The sequence below is a fragment of the Camelus bactrianus genome, chromosome 3 (assembly GCF_048773025.1).
Source record: "Camelus bactrianus isolate YW-2024 breed Bactrian camel chromosome 3, ASM4877302v1, whole genome shotgun sequence".
NCBI classification, from domain to species: Eukaryota; Metazoa; Chordata; class Mammalia; order Artiodactyla; family Camelidae; genus Camelus; species Camelus bactrianus.
This window is the reverse complement of record NC_133541.1, coordinates 109,703,689-109,727,770: the sequence shown is the minus strand read 5'-3', so window position 1 is coordinate 109,727,770 and position 24,082 is coordinate 109,703,689. Positions and strand designations below refer to the sequence as shown.

The 24,082-nt window shown below is 38.2% G+C and overlaps 1 long non-coding RNA gene and 1 pseudogene across 1 annotated transcript in view; both read right to left on the bottom strand.

The window, feature by feature from the left end:
• The window catches only part of LOC105080939 (small ribosomal subunit protein uS3-like), a 68,372-nt pseudogene extending 58,453 nt beyond the window's left edge, over positions 1-9,919 (bottom strand).
• LOC141577111 (uncharacterized) overlaps positions 1-24,082 on the bottom strand; it is a 742,740-nt gene that overhangs the window by 145,372 nt on the left and 573,286 nt on the right. The gene's annotated exons all lie outside the window — the stretch shown is intronic.

Sequence of the window (24,082 nt, the reverse complement as noted above, 5' to 3'; positions counted from 1 at the left end):
TCAATTTATTCTTCTCCCTCAGAATAGGTGTTCTCATGGTAAGCCAGAAAGATGCCACAGTCAACATTTTCTTAAAAATGCCAGGAACCAGATTTGTCAAGTTGTGTGAATATCAAAAGAATTTCATAGTACACTTCTACAACCAAGAAGTGCATATAGATCTAAATTTTCTTGCTTAGAATTCTAAGTCTTTGGTGAAAATAGTCAACATTCCATGGCTCGTTTACTGTGCACTTACTTCTGTCTATGTACTCTTCCCCATTTTCCCATTTCAAACTTTCCAGTCCTTTCCTTCCTTTGTGTAATCTTCATCTGAACTGTGGCTTTGCTGTATGTCATATCCAGCAGACAGTGATCAGAAGCTATTACAAGTGATCACAGTCTTTACTGATGGTCCTCAGTGACATACAAGGAGCTCCATTCACAGTCCACAGAACTAGTCTTTAAAATCATCTTTCCCCTGTTGTCACCCCACACCTGCTCCAAAGCCTCCTTCTGCCCCAAATCACTCTCAATCTCATTAAAATTCTTGCCATCATTAAGCCCCCTCCCTCATAACTATTATTTTGCGCCCTCATCCTTGCATCTGCAACCTATTAGTATCTATCCCTGAGAGGTTCTCCCTCTCCGATTCACTCCTTCTTTTCTTTTTTTAATTGAAGGATAGTCAGTTCACAATGTTGCATCTATTTCCAGTGTATAGCATAATGTTTCAGTCATGCATACACACACAAATATTCTTTTCCATATTCTTTTTCATTATAGGTTGCTACAAGATATTGAATATAGGTCCCCGTGCTATGCAGTATAAAGTTATTTATATTATATATAGGAGTTAGTCCAATTCACTCTTCATTCTCTCCTGCTTCTTATGCCTCATCCACCTCCCTTCCCAAAATGGATTACTGGGATCTGAGGAAAAGCTCACACACTGAGCTTCAAAAGACAAAATTCTCTCATAGGGTGATAGATTTTTTTTAATACATTTTCTTCTAATACTACCTTATGGGTGACAAGGAAAGGAATAGAGACCCTAATGGACTTGGCTTAGCAACTCTTACATCTCTTCAAACCAAAAGAGTTAACATCAGTTTGAAAATGCTTCTTCTTTCCAACTTTCCTTCTCCAAATTGAGGACTTCCCCATCAACCTTCCTCTTAACCTTTCTCACTCATATCCATGCTTTCATGGCTTTTTAACCCCATTCCCTCTAGCAGCCTCCAGATAGTCTTCTTTGTTCTGCCTATTTCTCAAGCTTCCTGGTAGTCCCCAAAAGACACTGCTAAAAAACGTTCAAGGCCCTGAAAAACAGAGACTGATGACCCATTTCTCAAAATGAGAAAGGAAAAAGGAAAAGAAGGAACAAATAAGTCAGGGAAAGATGGGAGGGAGGAAGGAAGGGAGGAAGTATGGATATTTTGGTAGAAATAAAAGAGCTTTTGACATGCAGGAAAATGGCTTGTATTTTCACTGTTTCCAGAAAATTTACTGAACAACAAGAAAATGTTTTCTAGACACTCAACGGTTTTTCGTAAGAAATGTATTACACGGCACAGCCTGGTCCATCCCACCCTGTGCGGTTGCCTAGGAACTGCTAATGAGCGTATCAGCTGTTCTCTAAGACCAACTGGTCTCTGACCCACCTTCTCAGTATTATAACTCTTCTCCTAAGAGATTCAGATCTTGGCGCAGCAGCAATTCTGATTCAGCTACTAACTGCCTTCTTCCCAAGTGAAGATGGCAGAAATTCTCAGACAGTATAAAGATGGCAAGTCATGGTCAGCTGAGGGTGGGCTGAAGCAGTACAACCAAACTATCATTTAAACTGGGTTGGCAGCTTCACCTAAAGCAACTGCTCCTTTAGTATTTATGCAAAAACAGCTTTACACAAATTAACCTGATAAAGAGGAGTTAGTTAGTGACCCGTTATTCTGACCTTTTATTTTCCTGATGAGGAAACTGAGGTTCCAACAGGAAAACTGATGTGTTCAACAGCACACAAAACAAAGGCAGTGATGGCAGCAGGGCTTAATGGTCTCTCATTCTGGTTCTCTTTCCACTGCATCAGTTTGCTCAAAAACCATGTCCCTCAGCTTACAAGTGTTCTTTGAAGAACAAGGGAAACAGAGTTTCTTAGTCAAAGGATCTTAGGAAGTGTGGGAAGGACAAAGTTAAATGTTTTTCTTGACTGCTAGACTTCTCTGAATTTTCCACATGCTACTGTGCATTGTGAATCTCTAAAGGGAAATATATCGGGGCTGTTCCCTATACTTCTTTGGCCACAGGACAATCCCCCCTGCATCTTTTATTTTAAGTAACATCTTCTTAAACCAGTAATCCATAAAGTGAACTAGATATGCAACACATGAACTCTCTTTTGATGGACTCGACCCTATCTACCAGCCATTCTGACCTCATCATACCAGGAAGAGTCCGCATGTATCCAAACAGATGTATGACGTGGTCTCTCCATCTCCACTGCAACCTCCTTTCTCTAAGCTATCATCTTCTCTTGGCTGATTTTTTTCCCCTATACTCTTACTGGTTTCCCTGCTTCTACTTTTGTTTCTGAGACGTGTTCCCTACTCATCAACCATCATGGGATATAAAAAATCTAAACCTGAGAATGTTACTCCCTTATAAAACCACTTCCCACTATGGCTTCCCAAGATCTTCCCTGGGACTATGAGGTTCGACAATCAGACTCCTACTTCTTTTCTGACCTCATCTTCTACGACGCTTCCTTTTGACTACAATGCTATAATCACCTCGTCCTTTCCTCTCTTCCCTGAACGTGAGAAGCCTGTTCTAGCATAAGGACCTCTGCCCTTGCTGGTGTCTGTCTACCTCCCCGTGACCTTACATCATCAAGCGGCTGATTAGTCCTTAGCTTCTCAGAAAATTTTTCCAATCCAATCTCTACTGCATGCCCCTGTTTTATTTTCTTCAAAGTGTGGGATATTATCTGAAATTATTTGTTAGTTGTTTCTCATCTGCCTCCTCTACAAGGGCCTCAATTCTGTTATTTACAACTGAAACCTCAAACTAGGATAATTCCTGGCACACGGTATGTATTAAAAAAATACTTGTTAAATAAATGAGTGAATACAGTAACAACTCTTTGCCTTTCAGGGTTCTTGGAACATTGGCACCCTGCCAAAACTGAACCTAGCTTATTATGTTTATGTGTAATAAAAATACGTGTATTAACATATATGAATATTTTAATAATCATTTGTTAGGTGTGAAACTATGTATGAAAAGCTAAGCAAGGTTTTGCTAAGATCCAAAAGATTTTTCTTCAATATAACAGTTGTTATTTTAAGAACTTAAAAGTTATCAGAATACAGTAATTTGTAAACAAAAGACCAAGAAAGGCATAACTGACAGGCAGTGCACTGCAACTGAGGAGACAGAATTCTACATCAGCATACGCTGCTCGCTTTGCCTGATCCGAGGCAAGTCACTCCTTTGCTCTGAGGCTCAGTTTCCTCATACGTAAAATGCAAGAGTGGACTAAATGATATTCAAGACCCTTTGCAGCCTTTGCATCCTGATTGCTGAAGTCATAGTTTTGATTATAATATTCAATCTTCTTTAAGTCTCAGTGATCCACCCTATTTTTCTGTGCTTTTAGGAAGAAAATTCCAATTTCATTACATCCACAAGAGAAACAAAGACATGCCTAGGTAAAAATGGAGGAACCAACAATGATACAATTAATCTTTTGCATTAATTCTCATCATTACTGAGCACCTACAACCAGGCACTGTTCTGTCCTAATAGAGTTTTCATTATTCTAGTTGATGAGACATGCACTAAAAAGATACCGAAGTAAAATACGTAGTAAATAGATGATGCTAGGACCTAAAGATATAAAATAGAACATGCAGAGCAAATTAGAAGTGTTCTGAATGGGGTTAAAATTTTAAATAGAGTGGTCAAGGAAGACTTCATTGAGATGGCAATGGCAGAGGAAAGATCTCCAAGTACAGAGAGTGAGCCATGCGGATGTCTGGGGGACGAACATTCTAGACACAAGGAGACAAGGATCAATGCATTGGGACAGGGACTTGCCTGGTACGTTCAGTGAACAGAGAGCTCACCACTGTGGCTAAAGCAGAATGAACAAAGGAGAGAGGAGATGAGCTAAGTGAGGCAATGGGGGGCCTGTTCACTATGTTAAGGAAAGAGCCCCACATTTTATGGCTGGAGAGCAGACAACGTTCAAGATCAGGCTCAGGGATTAACTGTAAGAGTGGTGGAACATCAGAGAAGACTGTTCTTACCTTATGTCACTTATGCCGAAGTTAGGTTCCTAATAAGGAAGGATACTCCCATTGAGATGGGGATATCTACATAGATTTTCTTGACTACCATGAACCCCTACATAACCCTGAACTCTCTGGGCTTGCAGAAATGGTCAGTGTCCCCTTGCTGGATGACTCTAAAGGAAACCTAAAGGAGGAAGGTAACTTGTAAGACGATGCTGGCCTTTCTTAGAATCTATTCTCACCCTCTTTCTGGGCACCAGACCAGTAACTAATGTCACATCTTACTGTGACCCACCTGGTAAAGTTACACATCTACTAAAAGAGAAGGGGAACTCCAAGCCAATGGAGCTGCAAGCCTGGCCCACATACCCCGCAGGCATCTGGAGACTATGCTCGGGAGTGAACCTAGTGCTGAAGCAAGGTAGGAAGGGGTAGAACGTACAGTCAGGTCAGCAGGGATTGTTGGTATGGAACAGTGTTCTCTAACAAGATTTAACACCTGGAGCAGTACCCTGGGAGAAGGTTCCAATATTTGCTAAGGTGACCTATAGAAGAGTACAGAAAGAAATGGCCAGCATTAAATGAAATAGAGATACCAGAATTGTCTTGGAAAACTGTGGAGAATGGAATTAAAAGGCTCCGGGAAGCAGGGAAGCTAGAATGTTTCTGCTATGTATCAGAGAACCTACTCGCTGATTATGTTCCACGGAAGGACTCAGGACATTCTGTTCACCAAGGAAGTAAGAAATGCATTGGTGAGGCAGGAATCAGCATCGCTCATTGTTCATCAATGACTGGCTTCTGCAAGCTGGCAGTGACAGAAGGAAACACTGTTGCAGAATTGGGTTTTCTAGCAGTAATGGGAGATGATAGAGCACGAGGGTGTCAAGGCCAGGTGGCAGCACTTCACACATCAAAAGCAGCATGGACGCCGTTATAGGAATCAGCAGCACGTACAGATTAGCAGTCACAGGGTGGGGCATAGTGTGACCTGCAGGGTTCTACATCTGAAAAGTGTGTAGTTTACTATACAGGAACCATACCACAATAAAGATGTTTTAAAAAAATTTAAAAGATACAGTTAATGTGCCACATAGGGATGTCACCCTGCAGGGATGGGGTGCTTTCCTTCAGGAAGCACTCTACTCTTAAACCAACAGGCATTTAATGTAGGCTCATTCTAAACAGATCACTTGACTACATTACCATTAAAACACCATTCTGTTCAACAGGTGAAAAAGTACCTTTATGGCTATATCTAAATCACAGTCTTTCTGTGAAATAGAAAAAAAAAATACAGTAAATATTCCAGTAACCAAGGAATGAAATTAGGAGTGAGCTTCCTCACCATCATTCTCAGGGACCAGCAGAAGAATACGTGCTTCTTCTATATCCACTACTTTAGACTCTGTGGTTCGAGAGGTGCTGACTCCCAGAGAGAGACACTTCCAGCAGTAGACACAGTAAGCGAGCCACTATATTTACAGCTAAGGCGCTATGTGGTTACTTTAGGGTTCTGTGTCAATTGACCAACAGTGACAGAAACAAAGTTTTCGTACTGTCAGGAAGGATTAATCCTGATGGCCGTGAGGGAATAGGATCACTGTTACTTAAGGGAGGCAAGAAGGAATGTATCCGACATCTCTTGGCTGTCTCATGTTCAAGTCTAACTTTAAATGGGAAAGGAGAGCAATCACAGCTGGATAAGGGCCTAATAACCACGGGGCACACACCTCTTAGGGATGAGGTTCTGAACGTCCTCTACCTGAGAAGTACTGGCTGAGAGAGAATTGTCTAGAATGGGTGGTAGAAAATGGAGATAATGAGTATCAGTCACAACCTCAGGACCAAATGCAGCATCTCTTGAAATAACCCTCGTCTTGAAAATTTTCTCAGGAAACTTGAACTTGGGGAAACTGTTTCCTGGGAAAAAGAATCCTGGAGAAGATGTGGCTGCGTGGAATGAACATGTGAGAAGCAGAAAGCAAGACGTGGACTGCAAAAGACACTGCAATGCCCGACCTGGACCCCTTCCATGGGCGGGCACACCCAGACCACAGACTCTCCGAGGCACTGGCTGATGGTTCACTCTGTCCCTCTTCCTTGGAGAACTACCCTCAGCTGATAAGAGTGACCTTATCCAGGAAATTATACACACCCTCTTCTGGAGGTGGCCCACAGCCACTGGCTGGCTCACATGTGGCACAGAAGTCTGTCCTCTTTGCCCCCAAAGGGGACAACTCTACAGGGCAGTATATGTTCCAGAGATTCCCTGCATCTCCATAGAGCAGACTAAGATGACTCCGACTATCCAATGACTTTTGTTCACGGCTAGTAGCCCCACCCCATCTGCATGACACACTGGGAAATGCAGACTTTTGGCTGGGGACGTTGGCACTCCTAGTAACTAACTGTCTGTTAGAAAGGAAGAAGGGCAGAGATTCTAGCAGTCTCTGCAATAGGCCCTCACCGTGACCACGGGGCTTGAAACGGGGACCCAAACCTTCTAAAATAGGAATCTCTTACAGATCACCTCTTAGAGGCCACCAGTCAAATTTGACCAAGAAGTTTGTGAAGAAGAGTAGAACTCCCCGGGAGAAGTAAAGTAGTAACAGCACAAGTATTATTCAGGGGCAGGCAGGGGCCTATTCACGGGCTCACAGATCTAAATCTCTACAGAATGCTGGGGGATGGAGAGTCAGCGGACATTTTTCGATCCTGAATCCTTCCTTTAGAAGACACAATTTCTACCTCTCTAGTCACAATCTGTGAATAGAAGTTGCAATATTAAGGCTTAACAAAATTTCCCGGGGCTCCACCAAGCTTATACCTCATTTATTGTGCAACTTTTAAATGCTCAGAACCATCCACGGTACAACCAATTATCTTACCAGTGAAATCTCTATGGACGAATTCACAAAACCAGTTTGCATCTCCCAAAAATCCTCAATGAGGGGAATAATCACATCAAATTCCTGCTGAACAGCACAAAACGAGGATGTAAACTCCAAACTGTTTTTCCCCCAAAGGTACATTAAGCCTTGAGGAAAATAATTGCTGAAGAGCCTTAAAATTTAAAAGCATTTTTCTAAGTAACTTCGTCGCCAATTCTGGAATTTGAGAATATTCTGTCTCCTATAATTCCACCTTGCTGGGGTCTAATAATGTGTTCATTCCAAGGAGATCACTTAAAGAGTAATCACATTGCCTATAATTCCGTTATAAAGTCATTTAATTTAACAAATAAAATTGCTTTTGTAACTAAATCACGGTATATTTGTGAGATACAAAAAATTGGAATGTGATTAGTATTCTTTTTAGAACTACAGGTAAAATTCACAATTGAGTGATTTGGTAGGGATCAGATAATCAAAGAACTCAAATTTCCTGGTTCCTTCTTTCATGCTCTGGTCAAAAAGAGACATTTTCTTTTCCTCTCCTTCTTTGTAGAATCTGCAAACTGTCCTCCAGTGTTCATTTTTACCTTCTTCCTTTCAGTAACAAAACCTACTGAATTTTCACTGGCAGTATGTCTGTCCAGATTGAGGTGGTATTTCCTGCCCCTTACAGCTAGGTGTAGCCACCTAAATGATTTTGGAAGTGGTATGCAAAACCTGCAATCATGTTTTTAAAGATGGAGCTGCTTTCCCTGCATACTCCTCATCCCCCAGACTGCTGGCTGGGAAATGAGGATTCTGGAAGCCTGTGTGAAGGATCACAAAGCAGTGCTACTAGGCTCAGACCACTCACCTCTGAACTGCGATGTGCAACAGAAGAAAACTTCAATATTATCTAAGCCACTATATTGGGCCTAATCAGGAGCCTCGGTTTAAGGAAATGAAATGGGTTCAGAGGAGAGGAACGAATGGGACAGCAAGTTAACTAGCAATCATGTCCCAGGAGGGACCATTTGAAAGACATGGGAATACACAACTCAAAGAAGAAAAAAAGTACCAGAGGGATTTCTTTTTATATCCTTTAAGGATCATCATGTGAAAAATCATCACATTTGTACCAACATCTATCAAGGACATAAAATAAGGCTGATTTGCAAAAGCCCAATACGAATACATTTCGGCCTCATGAAAGGATGAGCTCTCTCATAACCACAACAACCCAAAGACAGGCAGAAATACCCTGGATACTAATTAGTCCCCCGTCCCCGGAAGAACGCAAGCAAAATTTGGTGTGAGAGAATACAGAATACAAGTTCAGGATTCTGACTGAACTAAATCCTATTTCTTGCTCAGAGAATTACCAATTGTTGATGCTTAATATTTCGGAGCCAAGTCTTCATTTGTAAAATGGGGTTAATATTGATATTTACCTAATAGAGGTAGAGATAACAAAAGAGAAAAATGCATGTGACTGTCCATCGGAGATATCAGATGACCCTGTTCAGTGGGTCTATTAAAGTTTGGTTTAATCATTGGAGAGTGACAAACGATCATGATAAACATTCCTGCAATTCTGTGACTCTGAAATATTTATTTCCCTTTCAGCAATGGACAAGCATGTTGCTTAATGAAAAGGCTTGGCTAACAAAGTAAGCAAATCATTTCTCCCTCTGTGAGCACCAGATGTTTCATGGATAATTAAATTGACTGGCCCTCACTCACTGTTCCACACACATAGAAAACCTTAGAACACTGCATGCAGCATCTTAGTTGGACGGGAGCATTAAAACTCCTGCACAACCATGAAGTTGTGCCAGCAAAGTTTTCCTGTTTAGATTCCTATTTGGTCCAAAACTTCAGGAGAGTAAGGGGTATCTGTGAGGCAAGAGGTATTTGTGACTCAGAGGAAATAACTAATACTTGGGAGTCAAGATAAGTGAGTTCTGGTCTAATGACTGACACTTACTGACTTCCAGGTCTTGAACACATTTTCACTTCTTTAGAATTGGTACCCACGTCTAAAAGACAAGGGGGTTAGACAAGATAATCTAAGGGTCATCCAGGTTCAGAATTATATTATTTCAATTCAGAGAAGTAAAACAACCCTCTCTTTAGAAGCCTAGATCACTCCTACAAGTTCAGAAGCTACTGAAGCCCAGGGAATAGGATCTAGAACAACATCCTGAGGGACCCAGAACAGATAACACTGTCATTTGACATATGCAACGATGTTTTGTGAGCCGATAGAAATAACCCGTTTACACCAGAGTGATACAGCTACGTGTAAAGGTATTAGGGCCTTTTAATTTCAGAAGACGTAGACACTAGGGTGAAGACAAGGCTGTGTTTACAGAGCATCAAGACGCCAGTGCAGAGGTGACCTCTGCTGGGCACTGTGGACAGCGCGTAAGGCTACGGCATCTAGATGAACTCAAACCTGAGTTTAAATCCAAGCCACGCTGCACACATTTTTGGTAACTTTGAAGAAGTTACTTTCCAGGCTTCACTTTCTTTCCCTAAAAAAAGCCACCCCATTGTATCCATTTTTCTTTCAGTTTTTTTCAAGTGACAATCAAATGAGTAATAATCAGAAAATTCTTAGCACGTGGCCTGGTAACTTTCCCACTGGATTCATATCTATTTGAGAGTAGGGACTGTGGTTACCTTATGCAACAGTATACCCAGAAGATAGTTCTCGTACGGCACGTAGTAAGTGCTCAAGAAACTCTCCAGTAAATGACGGCACATGCTCGAAGTTCTGCTGAGCTGCACACCACGACGAAAACCTCCCGACCCTCTTCTCTAATTACCAATCCCTCCTTTGACCAGTCGAGCAAGAAGAGAGACAGTAGCACCATTCTTATCGTGCCTCTTTTCTTCTACATCCGCTTTTATGTAGTTTAACCATATTTACTGCACGTACGTGGCCACTGGGCCCCAATCTAGAACGCTGCACACTGACATCACTGTTCTTAGCTATAGTCAAAATTTCCTGTCTTATGATTCTGAAAGTTTAGGATTTTGATTTTTTAGCAGGGAGGGGATTAAGTACATTTTTTTATTTTACTTGGATACTATGGAATCCAGCACAGGTCATATCAACCAGATATGCAATAAAAACCCTTAAGCAAGGTGACAAATCATTGGAACATAGGCTCTCAAGACACTGCTACCCCCAAATAGGGTACTAAGAACACACATTTACATATTTTCTACCAAGTGAAACACCATTTATGAGATTTCTGCTAGTTTACAGAGCTGGAGTTTTATATAAGCCAATTTAGATACACTTCTGCCTTGGGAATCAAGTCAATTATAACCATAATACCAAAAGAATTCTTTTTAAATAATCAGTATCATCATTATAATTATTTAGCCAACAAAATGGGACACTTTCAAAGTAGCAGATTTTTATAGCCAGGGTATTATTAAATATGAATCCCAAAAGGATAAATTCTTAGAAGAACGAACAATGTGTTTCATTAAAATTAGTAATTTGTTGACAAATTCTGCACATAAATATACATTATGTAAACTAATTTGGCTTTGCTGTTACCAAAATCAAACTTTAGAATTTTTTTATATCACTGTAAATTTTGAAAGACAAAGTTTATTTTATTTTTCCAAAACAGAGGTAATTTTATGTAAGTTACCTTCAGTTTCTATAAAATTGCACTTGTACTGATAGCTTACATTAAGGCCAAATCCTGTAGTGAAAATAAGGAAATAGTTTCTTACTATCTAGATCGATACATGCTGCTCAGCATAATAGTCATTAGCCACCTGTAACCACCGGGCACTTGTCATGTGACTAGTAAAACCAAGGAACTGAATTTTTAGTTTTATCTCATTTTATTGATTTAAATTTATAAACTAAAGCACTGTAAAATACTTTTCCACTCAACATAATTTTATGGTTTTGGTAATGCTATATTCCTCTTTAATGTTTACAAATTGAGCATCATATGGAGTTGTACTGAAAATACAATAAGCACATCAGATCGCAAAGACTGAGTCAGCAAAAACAGAAGTGTCTTATTAATTTTATGTCGATTACTTGTTGCAACGGTCATGTCTGGATATGCTGAAATTATAATGTTTTAATAAGAAAATATATTTAAATTGTTTTTCCTTATTTCTTTTTGCATGTGGGTACTGAAAATTTTTTATAATTATATATGTGGTTCATATTACATATCTGTTGAACAGTACTGATCTTACAAGCTTAGAAATATCTATTTCTCAAGCACTGCTTCCTGTAATAGCAGTGAAGCTTTTACTCAGCCTGCCACAGATAACATTTTCAACACTAGACAAAACATTGCTTTGTTTTGTTTTGCTTTGCTTTTTGTTTTTTGAAAAGCTGGTGAACAACGAAAAGCAAAAAAAAAAGGAAGCTAGCCCTTGAAAGAAGGGAACTGCACCCCTGGATAAGATACACATTAAGCATTTTCTCATCTACAGGGAATTACGTGGGGAAAACAGAAGCAGAAATATTACAGTCACAATGAATTAAGGAGTCAGAGGATGCAGTTCAGGGCAGCCAGAGCAGCTAGAAAGTGAGGGAGGGGGGAACCTAGGAAAGAAGGAAATCCCTAAAACTACCTGTGAATACCATCCAAATCCTTGCTTACCTGGGAGCAGGTACCTGGAAAGTACCAAATTCACAGTGTACAATAGCTGTAAGATGGAACAGAGCAGAGATCTCCACCGCGAGGAAGACAGTGTGTGTGGTGCTTAAGTGGACTGCGTACTAGAACAAAAACAAACACTCTAAAAGAAAACAAAATCAGAGTCTCTACAATGTTTCACTCAGAATATCCAGTATAAAATAGTAAATTAGTAGACTCACAAAGAAGCAGGAAAATGTGATCCACAGTCAGGAGAGAAAGCAGTCAGTAGTTACTGAGCCTAAAATGCTCAAGGTGTTGAAATTAGCCAACCAGGACTTGAGAGGATCTGTTAAATCTATGTCTCAAACAATAAAGGATAATATATCATAATGAATCGAGAGACCAGAAAACTAGGCAGAAAATGTAAATTAATTTAAAGGATAAAATAAAAACTTTACGACTGAAAAGTAAAATATGTAAAATGAAAATTTCCTTGAGAAGTCTTTAAAACCAGATTGGAGATAGGAGAAAGGATGGAGCCATGAAAGTGAAGATAGATTATCTTTTACACATTATTTTCTAAAGACAGAGTGTCAATATAAGTTATCCAATGTGAAAAAATGGAGTAAGTAAAGATTGAAAATAAATGACTAGAATTATGTTGACAGTATCAGTGATATAAAATATATGTAATGGCATCCCACACTGATAACACACCTACTAACATTTGTGAACACTCCTAAAACTCATAAAGCAAACACCAATCCTACAAAATGACACAGTACAGGAAGGGCAAGGAATCTCCACAAGTCCAGGGAAAGTGACATTTTGACAAGAGGAGAGTGGCTATGGTGGGCTGACTAAAGAGATTTTCTGAAGTCCACAAATGACAAATGCTGGAGAGGCTGTGGAGAAAAGGGAACCCTCCTACACTACTGGTGGGAATGCAGTTTGGTGCAGCCACTATGGAAAACAGTATGGAGATTCCTCAAAAGACTAGGAACAGACTTACCATAGGACCCAGGAATCCCACTCCTGGTCATATATCCAGAAGGAACCCTACTTCAAAAAGACACCTGCACTCCAATGTACATAGCAGCAGTATTTACAACAGCCAAGACATGGAAACAGCCTAAATGTCCATCAACAGATGACTGGATAAAGAAGAGGTGGTATTTTATACAATGGAATATCATTCAGCCATAAAAAATGACAACATAACACCATTTGCAGCAACATGGATGTTCCTGGAGAATGTCATTCTAAGTGAAGTAAGCCAGAAAGAGAAAGAAAAATATCATATGAGATCGCTCATATGTGGAATCTAAGGAAAAAAAAGAATAGAAATACAAAACAGAAACAGATTCATAGACATAGAATACAAACTTGTGGTTGTCAAGGGGGAGGGGAGGTGGGAAGGGACAGACTGGAGTTTGAAATTTGTAGATAGTGACAGGCATATGTAGAATAGATAAACAAGATTACACTGTATAGCACAGGGAAATATATACAAGATTTTGTGGTAGCTCACAGTGAAAAAGAACATGACAAGGAATATATGCATGTTCATGTATAACTGAAAAATTGTGCTCTATACTGGAAATTGACGCAACATTTTTAGCTGACTAAAAACGCAATTAAAAAAATGTTAAAAAAAAAAAAAAAAAAAGATTTCCTGGAAAAACTTGAGAACTCCAAAGAAGATGGTGCTGAGGCCTGAATGTATTGAGACCACAGATCCCAGATAATGCTTGCTAGTAAGAGGAGCAAGTACTTTGATCTGGGAGAAGATAAGAGAAAGAACAAAGTGATCCACTTCTAGCTTCATCTTTTGTTTTATTATGAAGATAATATATATACTATAATGTTATATATATATATGAGAGAGAATCCCAGAGTAGAGAAGAGATAAGATGGAAAAACAAAGAAAAAGAAAGAAGGGAAGAGGAAGTAGTAAAATATTCCTCAAACTTGGAGGGAAAAAACAAACTGGCAGATCCAAGAAGCTCATCAAATACCAATTATGATAATTATAAAGAAAAACACACCTAGGTATATTGTTGTCCAACTTCTGAAAATCAGAGATAAGCAGAACATCCTGAAAGCAGCCAGAGAAAAAATAAAACAAAGTATAAAAAGCTAAAAAGCCTATAAAATGGACTACTAAAACTATTAGATTAACCTAAAATATAACAGGAAAGAAGATACAGGGAAATCATAAATAAACTAACAAGCCAGCCAATCGAATGAAAACAAACAACAAAATGATAGACTTAAACTCTACCTTATCAATAACTACATTAAACAAAAATGGATTGAATATGCCAAATAAAACTGAAAGATGATTGGACTGGATATATAAAGCAACAACTATATGCTGGCTATAAGTGATGCCATTTAAATTAAACATAATCTAAAATGGTGAAAGATGATTTACCATGCATACAATAAACATAAAAAACTGGAGTGACATAGCAAATAGTTAATAGCAAAGTAGAATTTAAGACAAGGAGTGCTGTAAGAAATAATGAAGACTATTTTATAATGATAAAATTGTTAGTTTTTCAGGAAGACAACACTTATGAATTTATGTGCCTATTAAGAGATCGCTGACAAATATAAAGCAAAACTGAAAGACCTAAAGGGAGAAACAGACAAATCCACAATGCTCATTAGCATCTTTAACATTCCTCTCTGAGCAACTTACACAGCAACCAGAAAAAAAAAAAAAAAAAAGAATCAGTAAGAGCACAGAAAATCAGAGCATTATTAATCACCTTGACCTGGAAAACATTTACAGAACACCAAAATCAGCAATTACAAGAATATACCTTCTTTTCAAGTGTACAGAGAATGTTCAAAAATGACAGACTATATGCTGAGCTATTAAAAAAATTCTCTAAAAGTTTGCTACATTAGAGTCTGTATTCTTTTACCACAATGGAATTATATCAGAAATCAACAAAAAGATTATACACACACACACACACACACACACACACACACACACACACACACATATCCTAAATACCTGGAATGTAAACAGTATACATAGAAATATCTGAAATGTTAAAAAGTATTTCAAACTGAGTGACAGTGCAAACACAACACATAGAAATGTGTTGAATATAGCTAAAACAGTAGTTAGTGAGAAATGTATAGCCTTAAGTACTTATTTTAGAAAGGGAGATATATATTTTTTTAATTGAAGTATAGTCAGTTTCCAATGTTGTATTAATTTCTGGTGTACAGCATAGTAATTCAGTTATATGTATGTGTGTACATATATATTCCTTTTCATATTCTTCTTCATTGGACTATTACAAGGTATTAAATATAGTTCCCTGTGCTATACAGCAGGACCTTGCTGTTTATCTGTTTCATATATATAGTAATATTTCGTACCTGCAAATCCCAAACTCCTAATTTGTCCCCCTACTCTTCCCTTTTCCCCTGGTGACCATAAGTTTGTATTCTATGTCTATGAGTCTGTTTCCGTTTCATAAACAAGTTCATTTGTCCTTTTTTTTAAGACTCCACATAAGTGTTATCATATGGTATTCTTTCTCTTTCTGGCTTACTTCACTTAGTATGATAATCTCTAGGTCCATCCATGTTGTTGCAAATGGCTTTATTTTATTCTTTTTTATGGCTGAGTAGTCTTCCATTGTATAAATATACCACAACTTCTTTATCCAGTCATCTGTTAATGGACATTTAGGTTGCTTCTATGTTTTGGCTATTGTAAATAGTGCTACTATGAACACTGGGGTGCGTGCATCTTTTTGAATTAGAGTTCCCTCCAGGTATCCGGCCAGGAGTGGGATTGCTGCATCATAGGGTAAGTCTATTTTCATTTTTTTTTAAGGAACCTCCATACCGTTTTCCATGATGACTGCACCAAAATACATTCCCATCAACTGTGGAGGAGCATTCCCTTTTTTCCACACCCTCTCCAGCATTTATTGTTGGCGGACTTTTTAACGATGACCATTCTGACCTGTGTGAGGTGATCTGCATTTCTCTAACAGTTAGAGATACTCAGCTTGTTTTTCACATGCCTATTGGCTATTTGTATGTCTTCACTGGAGAGACGTTTGTTTAGGTCTTTTGCCCATTTTTGGATTGCGTTGTTTATTTTGTTGTTGTTGTTGTTGTTACTGAGTTGTATCAGCTGTTTGTATATTCTGGAAATCAAACCCTTGTCAGTAACGTAGTTTACAAATGTTTTCTCCCATTCCATAGGTTGTCTTTTCATTTTGTTTATAGTTTCCTCTGCTGTGCAACTTTAAGTTTAATTAGTTCCTATTTGTTTATTTTTGCTTTTATTTATTTTGCCTTGGTACATTGACCTAGGAGAATATTTCTAACATTTATGTCAGATAATGTTTTTCCTATGTTCTCTTCTAGGAGGTTTATGGTGTCTTGTCTAATGTTTAAGTCTTTAAGTGACTTTGAGTTTTTTTTGTGTATGGTACGAGAGAGTGTTCTAACTTCACTGATTTACACGCAGCTGTCCAACCTTCCCAACACCACTTGCTGAAGAGGATGTCTTTTCTCAATTGTGTATGTTTGCCGCCTTTGTTGTTGAAGATTAATGAACTGTAGGTATGTGAGTGTTTTATTGGGCTCTCTATTCTGTTCCTCCCAGACTTCAGACAATACATCAGAGCTACTATAATCAAAACAGTATGGTACTGGCATTTAAAAAAGATATACAGATCAATGGTAGATTAATTTTTCACCAATCTGTTTCCATCCTAAGAAGATAAACAAATTAAGTCCACTGTAAGTAGAAAGGAAATTCAACAGGTAAGAGCTGAAATAAGAAATAAATACTAGATAAAATTAAAGTGCAAAGCAGTTTCTTTGAAAAAACTAATAAAAATGATTAACCCCTTACAAGAACGATATGGGGGGAAAAGAGAGAGAGAAAGCACAACTACCAACACCAGGAATGAAGGAGGCAACAAAACTACAAACCCTATAGCTATTAGAAAGGATAAGAATACAGTGCTACATGGGGGAAAAATCAAAGCTACCTTTGCATAAGAAAGGAAAAGGAAGCTTGCAGAAATCTCCTCATTTGCACAAGAAGCAGCACAGAAAGGAAAACTAGAAATGAAAGGGAGCAGTTACCTGTGGTGTAAGTATAGGGTGAAAGGGATACAGGCATGGGAACCGAACAGGAGGAATGGCAGTTGTTGGAGGAGTGATACTTCTCAGTGTAATTTTCGTATAGTCCTGACTTCTAAAATAGAATTCTAACGTACTTCAAAATATAAATAAAAATCATCACAGATGGGAGGAGTATAAAATGAAATAGAAACAAAAATAAAAGAACATAATTAATTCAGGTGAATAACATAGTCACATTGGAGAAGAAAAGTGAACTCTTGAACACCTGTTTGCTCTACACCCTCAAGCTAAAAAAAAAAAAAAACAGTAAACAAAGGTTCATCTAGATGATAGATGTGTTCTTCAGTTTAGTAATACTAAATTTACCAAATTTAGTATTACAAAATAGTAACACTAATTAGCAATACTCAAATTACTTCATATATATTCTAGGATTGAGGAAATGAGTAAACATATTTTTGTTAATGAGAGTCATGTTTCTCAAATGTCAGAGAAGAGAATTACAGATGTGGAAACGGGGAAGGCTAGAGTGAATCCTATGGTATTGGAAGTATCAGCGTGAACCATGGTTCTAGGTATAGACGTGTATCTGTTTATGTACATACATATATACATATATCCTTATAGTTCTTATCTCAGTCTACTTAGGGGGTTTACAAGCAATGACACCCAGTAACATGTCATGCCCAGATCATGTTTTTTAAATATGATTCTCATCTAAAGGATCCAGAGTTCCTTGGAGAAAGGCTGATTCCAGGGCTGGGGCAGGGCAAGTAAAATATGGACCTAGAACCTACCAGAAGTAAGCAAGTGCTTCAAGAATGGTTAGTATATTACACTGTATAGCACAGGGAAATATACACAAGATCTTATGGTAGCTCACGGAGAAAAAAATGTGACAATGAATATATATATATGTTCACGTATAACTGAAAAATTGTGCTCTACACTGGAATTTGACACAACATTGTAAAATGATTATAAATCAATAAAAATGTTTAAAAAAATTTTTAGAAAAAGAATGGTAGTATACATCAAAAGGACATAAAAATTCTTAAAAGGGAGTCCCCCTGGCCAACTCTAAGAAAATCTGAGCAAAAATATTAATTAAATTAATAGATTTCGTTCAATAAACAACCCAAGAGACCATTACATAAATAAGAAAATTAAGTGAGAGGATGAAAGGCATGTAAAAATCCTTCCTGCAGTACCATGCCAACTGAAACACAGAAGGGAATAATGAGATTTAAAAGTCACCATTTGTTAATCACCAAAGTAATAAATATTTCAGGCTAAAATCAATGTTTGATGCTAAAACTAAAAGGTGAATGTTTAATGCAAAACAGGTTATTTTCCTACACTCAAAGTATTAGTATTTTTTAATTACAAATGGAAAAGTAGTAACTTAATGGCGGAGAAAACCTGTAGACACCAACAAACCCCAGTGATCACAGTTGACAGCATCATGAATGATTCCAGTAGATATCATGTGCCTACTGGCTTGATTTACTGAAAAGCACAGGATATCATTTCTGAGATATTCTTGGCAAAAACTTGTAACTCAAATCTAGTAACAATAAAATTATTTTTTAAAAGACAGACATAGAAGGACACTGCAGAAACATCAAGGTTATGAAAGATAAAGCCTAAGGAACTATTCCAGATTAAAGGAGACTAAAAAGACTTGACAATTAAATAAAATGTGTGGATTGTAACTTGGAACAGAGAGCTCTTTTTTTGTCGATGTTTTCCTTTTGTTATAAAGAATATTTAGTGAAACAATTGGTAAAATTTGAATAAGGTCTGTATATTGGGTAATGCTATTTTACCAATGTTAATTTCCCAATTTTGAAAATCATATTGTAGTTATGAAAGAGAATATCCTTGTTTTTAGGAAATATACACTGATGTGTTTAGGGATAAAGGGTGATTATATCTGTAATTAAATCAGTACTAAATTCAGAAATTTTATTATATAGTATTTAGATTTATTTTATAAATAGGTTATATTTATAAATATACATGAGTAAAAGGGGACAAAATAGTATTAAAATGCTAACATTTGGGGAGTATGATTATAGGGTATGCAGATATTGTTTGTATCATTTTGTGACTGTCACTTAAGTCTGAAATACCTCCTATAAGAAAACATAGGCAAAACATCCTCGGACATAAATCTTAGCAATTTTCTCCCCAGGGCAGTCTATCCAGGCAATAGAAGTAAGAGCAAAAATAAACAAATGGAACCTAATTAAATTTATAAGCTTTTGCACAACAAAGGAAACCACAAGTAAAACAAAACAACAACCTATGGAATGGGAGAAAATATCTGTAAATGATGTGACTGACAAAGGTTTAATTTCCAGAATATATAAACAGCTTATACAACTTACTAACAACAACAAAAAAAAACCCAATCGAAAAATTGGCAGAAGACCTAAACAAGCAATTCTCCAATGAAGACATACAACTGGCCAATAGGCACATGAAAAATACTCAGTATCACTAATTATCAGAGAAATGCAAATCAAAACTACAAAGAGGTATCATCTCAAACCAGTCAGAATGGCCATCACTCAAAAGTCCATGAATAATAAATGCTGGAGAGGGTGTGGAGAAAAGGGAACCCTCCTACACGACTGGTGGGAATGTAGTTTGGTGCAGCCATTATGGAAAACAGTATGGAGATTCCTCAAAAAACTAAAAATAGACTTACCCTATGATCCAGCAATCCCATTCCTGGGCATGTATCTGGAGGGAACTCTAATTAGAAAAGATTCATGCACCCCAATGTTCACAGCAACAATATATACAATAGCCAAGACATGGAAGCAACCTAAATGTCCACTGACAGATGACAAGATAAAGAAGTTGTGGTATATTTCTACAATGGAATACTACTCAGCCATAAAAAAGGATAAAATAATGCCATTTGCAGCAACGTGGATGGACCTAGAGATCGTCATTCTAAGTGAAGTAAGCCAGAAAGAGAAAGAAAAATACCAAATGATATCACTCATATGTGGAATATTAAAAAAAAGAAAGGAAAAGAAAAAAAAAAGGACACTAATGAACTCATCTACAAAACAGAAACAGACTTGTAGACATAGTAAACTTATGGTTACCAGGGAACGGGGATGGGAAAGGATAAATTTGGGAGTTTGAGATTTGGAAATGTTGGCCACTATACATAAAAATAGATTAAAAAACAAGTTTCTTCTGTATAGCACAGGGAACTATTCAATATCTTATAATAACCTTTAATAAAAAAGACTATGAAAATGAGTAAATGTATGTATATGCATACTGGGACACTGTGCTGTACACCAGAAATTGACACACTGTAAATGACTAACTTCAATAAGGGGGAAAAAATAAAGAACTCTTATATGCTTTCAGCACTAACATTAAAAAAAAGAAAGAAGAAAAAGAAAAATCTTCTAGAACAGAGTGGGAAACTTTCACCTCCCAGTCTCAGGCCAAAACCATCTTCCACTAAGGTAAGACCAGGAAACTCAACTCTAAAATCTTAAACCATCACCATTTAAGGAGTGGCAGGAAACTTACTCTCAAGCAAGATTCTGTGATACCAGGCAGAATTTGGCAGCCCAGGGGGAGGAACAGGAACACTGAAAAATCCCCACACCTGAGGTTCAAGTACACAGGACGGAAGACAGAGGCTTGGGGAGAATAAGAACACCTCTTGCCCATCACAAGGCTCTCATCAAGTAACAAGCAACGTCAGTCCACCGTACTCAGTAGGTAAGGCTTTCCTGAGATTGGGTCAGCTTTCCTGGAATCTCAAAGTAAGAACCAGCTTATGGCAATGGTTTACATGTTTATTAGGGAGAAAACCACACATGTCCAATGTAGGCTGAATTCTTAAGTGAGCTTCTTCCAATGGAAGAAGGAAATGGGTTTGGCATATCCCTTTGAGGGATGGAATTCTCTAAGAGTTCTCTACCTACACAGTAACCTGTATTTTCTGAGATGATAGGGCATCTTCCACTAGATGCCCAGGGAAGGGTAATGACGGAGAGGATACGTGAAGGTAGCCAGATTCTAACTTGGCAGGTGAAACCTAACCTGTTGAATCAGTGGAAGAGCAAAGACTTAAGAAGTGGCAATCTTTTACTACTTTCTCACTATCTTGCTCTTCTAGTGATTTAACTGTGTTCTAACATCTGGTTATCACTGCATACCCAAGTTATGTGACAACAATTATGTGTCTTAAAAGTTGAGAAGCAACAACATCAGATGTATTTGAGGGGAGAATCTATTCTTTTGTTACCGTTTTAGTGACTCTTTCATCATTACCTAGGAGCTGTCATCAGTGGTCAGCAGGTCCACAGTCAGTACACAGTAAGAGTCACCCTTCTCCAATGGGTCAAGTTTGATAGTGAGCTCCCTATATGACCACAGTGAGCTGAACTTGATGGATGCTCTTTGGTCATGCCCCATAGACCCACAGGATACCCTGATGCTTGAGTAAAATTAGGGAGAGGGAAGGTGCTCCAAAACTTAGTTAGAAAGTTGGGTCTCAGAGTTAAATTCAACTGGAGACAAAAATGAACTGATGTGGTATTTCTTACACTCAGATACATGGATCAAAATTCATACTCATCACATATAAATGAGTTTTAACTATACATTAGGGAATAATTCATCTAATAACAAAACTGTAAGTTCCCCATTTTCTCCAAACTTCATTTTTAAAAGAATTTTATTTGACCAATTAAACATGTTTGATTTTAGCAGAAAGGTTTTAAGCAGAAATGAGGACAATGTGTCTTATACATGGCATGACAATTACATTTCTGACCTGGCCAAGCAATTGTTCTACAGAAAGATGTGGAAAGACTAAAGGATCTTTCAGAGGACCCTAGAATCCAAATACTGACACCTTTGCAAGTACGTTTCAGTGCAAGGCTTTGTAAGGAATGCTGCAGGTAGACTGAATTGATACAATCCTTTTCAGCAGGCATTACTCCACCAATGCTTTCTACTTAAGAGGTCCACTGGAGACCATGACAGTTACACCAGTTTAAAGTGGGTTGGTGAGAAAGAGAAATCCAATAACCCAACTGCCATGAGAAATTAATCTAAATGTTAATGCTTCCACATCCCAGACTCCTCTGGGCCTGGGTTTGAAAGACTAGTAGCGAGACAGAATGTTACCAGGGGGAATTGCTAGACCAACAGCACCTGAAGAAACACTGTACAATCTCTTTCATGACAGGATGGAATTCAATTAGAACCTGGCCACACAGGTAATGCCTTCAAAGGAAACCAACACATGACCGCTCCTGAAGTCTATACCCAGACGGTACAGATGGGAAGGAGGGTTTGAGCATACTTGCTGCTAGAAATGGAGCATTCCTCAGTTGTGTGTCTCTTATGAGTCTGTCCATCCAGGGGCACTGATTAGGAACCAATGAGTACTTAACCCTGTAACAGTCACTAGGTTATAATTAATCACACATGGAATTCTTTAGGACACTTTACAAGCCAGTTTCTCTCTCTCTTTCTCTCTTTCCCTCCTAGCTTCCCCTCCCTTCCTCTCTCTCTCTGTCTTCAACGCAATGCAAAGCCTCTTTTCTCATCTACTGACTTTCTTCCCATCTTTTCACCGTTGTGGGCAGCATCCTGTTCTGATTCTCTTTGCAGTTTTGTTTACCTTGGGCATTGTGGCTATCTTCTCAAGGTCCACTCTCCCTTCTCCTGCTCACCCTTTCTTTGAGATATCCAAACCTCTGTCCCGCAACCCAGGAACTCTGGAAGAAACCTATCCCACCCCTCCTTTATGGGTAGGGCACGGGACTCAGGCATAAACTTTTCAGGATAGTCTCATCTCTGAATAGCCAAAATGAGACCAATAAGAGGTGAGGCATGGTTTGCTGGAATTTTAAGAAAGGCAGCTTCTTTTTCAAGATCAAGTGTCTTCAAGAGACCCCTTCTCACACTGTATCTGGATGATGAAGCTTGCTGCCCCAAGAACTGGTGGCAGCCTTATTTTGACCACAGAAAAAGCTGGTATGGAATCGAGCTAAGGGGAGAGATGAAGTGATGTAGACAGATCCCTGATAGTATCATTGAAATTCTGAATCCAACTAGCCCTGAAATTCACTTAATCTCTAGATTTGCCAGTTATTTGAGCCAATAAATCTCCTTTATTGTTTAAGTCAATTGGAACTGAGTTTTTTCTTATTTGTAGCCCTAATGCATCCTAAATGATATTGATCATTCCATTAAGTAGGGCAATTTGGCAGTGTTCAAAAGCCTCAAAAATGGATGCACCCTGTGAGCCAGCAGTTCCTCGTCTAGGAATTTATCCTAAGGAAATAGTTAAACAGCTACAGATTTTTAAGCATTAGCCTTTTGCAATATTCTTTAGAATAGTCAAATACTTAAAATGACTTAAATGTCTAAGGCACAGCTCATCAAGTAGATGGACTGTAATGGTACTACTGAATACCACACAACCATGGAAAATGATAAATCTGGCAGCTACACATACTTGGCAATGAAAGCTGTACCTCATATAGAAAGAAAAAAAGGTGAGAGCGTGTTTTATTAATCCGTCTTTTTAAAAAACAGTATAATAATGATGCTAATGCCTTTTTGAGTTCAAAGTATCCAGAGCTTTGCACACATTATTGCAGAGCTTTTCAGTCCTGACTGCAACACAATCGCCTAGAGAACACCTTAGAAAAAACAAGACTAGCTAGGGCAGCACAATCAAGCCCACTTCTCTGGGGAAACGGGGCGCACGCATCAGAAATTTTCCAAGATCTTGGGTGACTGTAACGTGTGGCAAAGACTGAAGATCACAGTATTATCTCTTATCTTTGGGCCAACACTGTCAGTATTATTCGTATAGTGTTTGTATTCCTTGTATAGTTGAGGATATCTCAGAAAGGTTTAGTAACTTGGCTCCTGTAACACAGAAGAACCCAGACTCTACCCAGGGCTGTCTAACTTGGAAAACCATGATCTTGATGATATCAAAATGTTTTTTAGTGAATGAGGAAGATTATGTGAAGAATTTGTGCTCAGAGAAAAAAGACCAGAAGACACACAGAAGTATTGTTATCTCTGGGTAGTGAGATTACAAATAAGTTAGCTTTTCTTTCCTGCAGATTTAAATATATTATTTCGA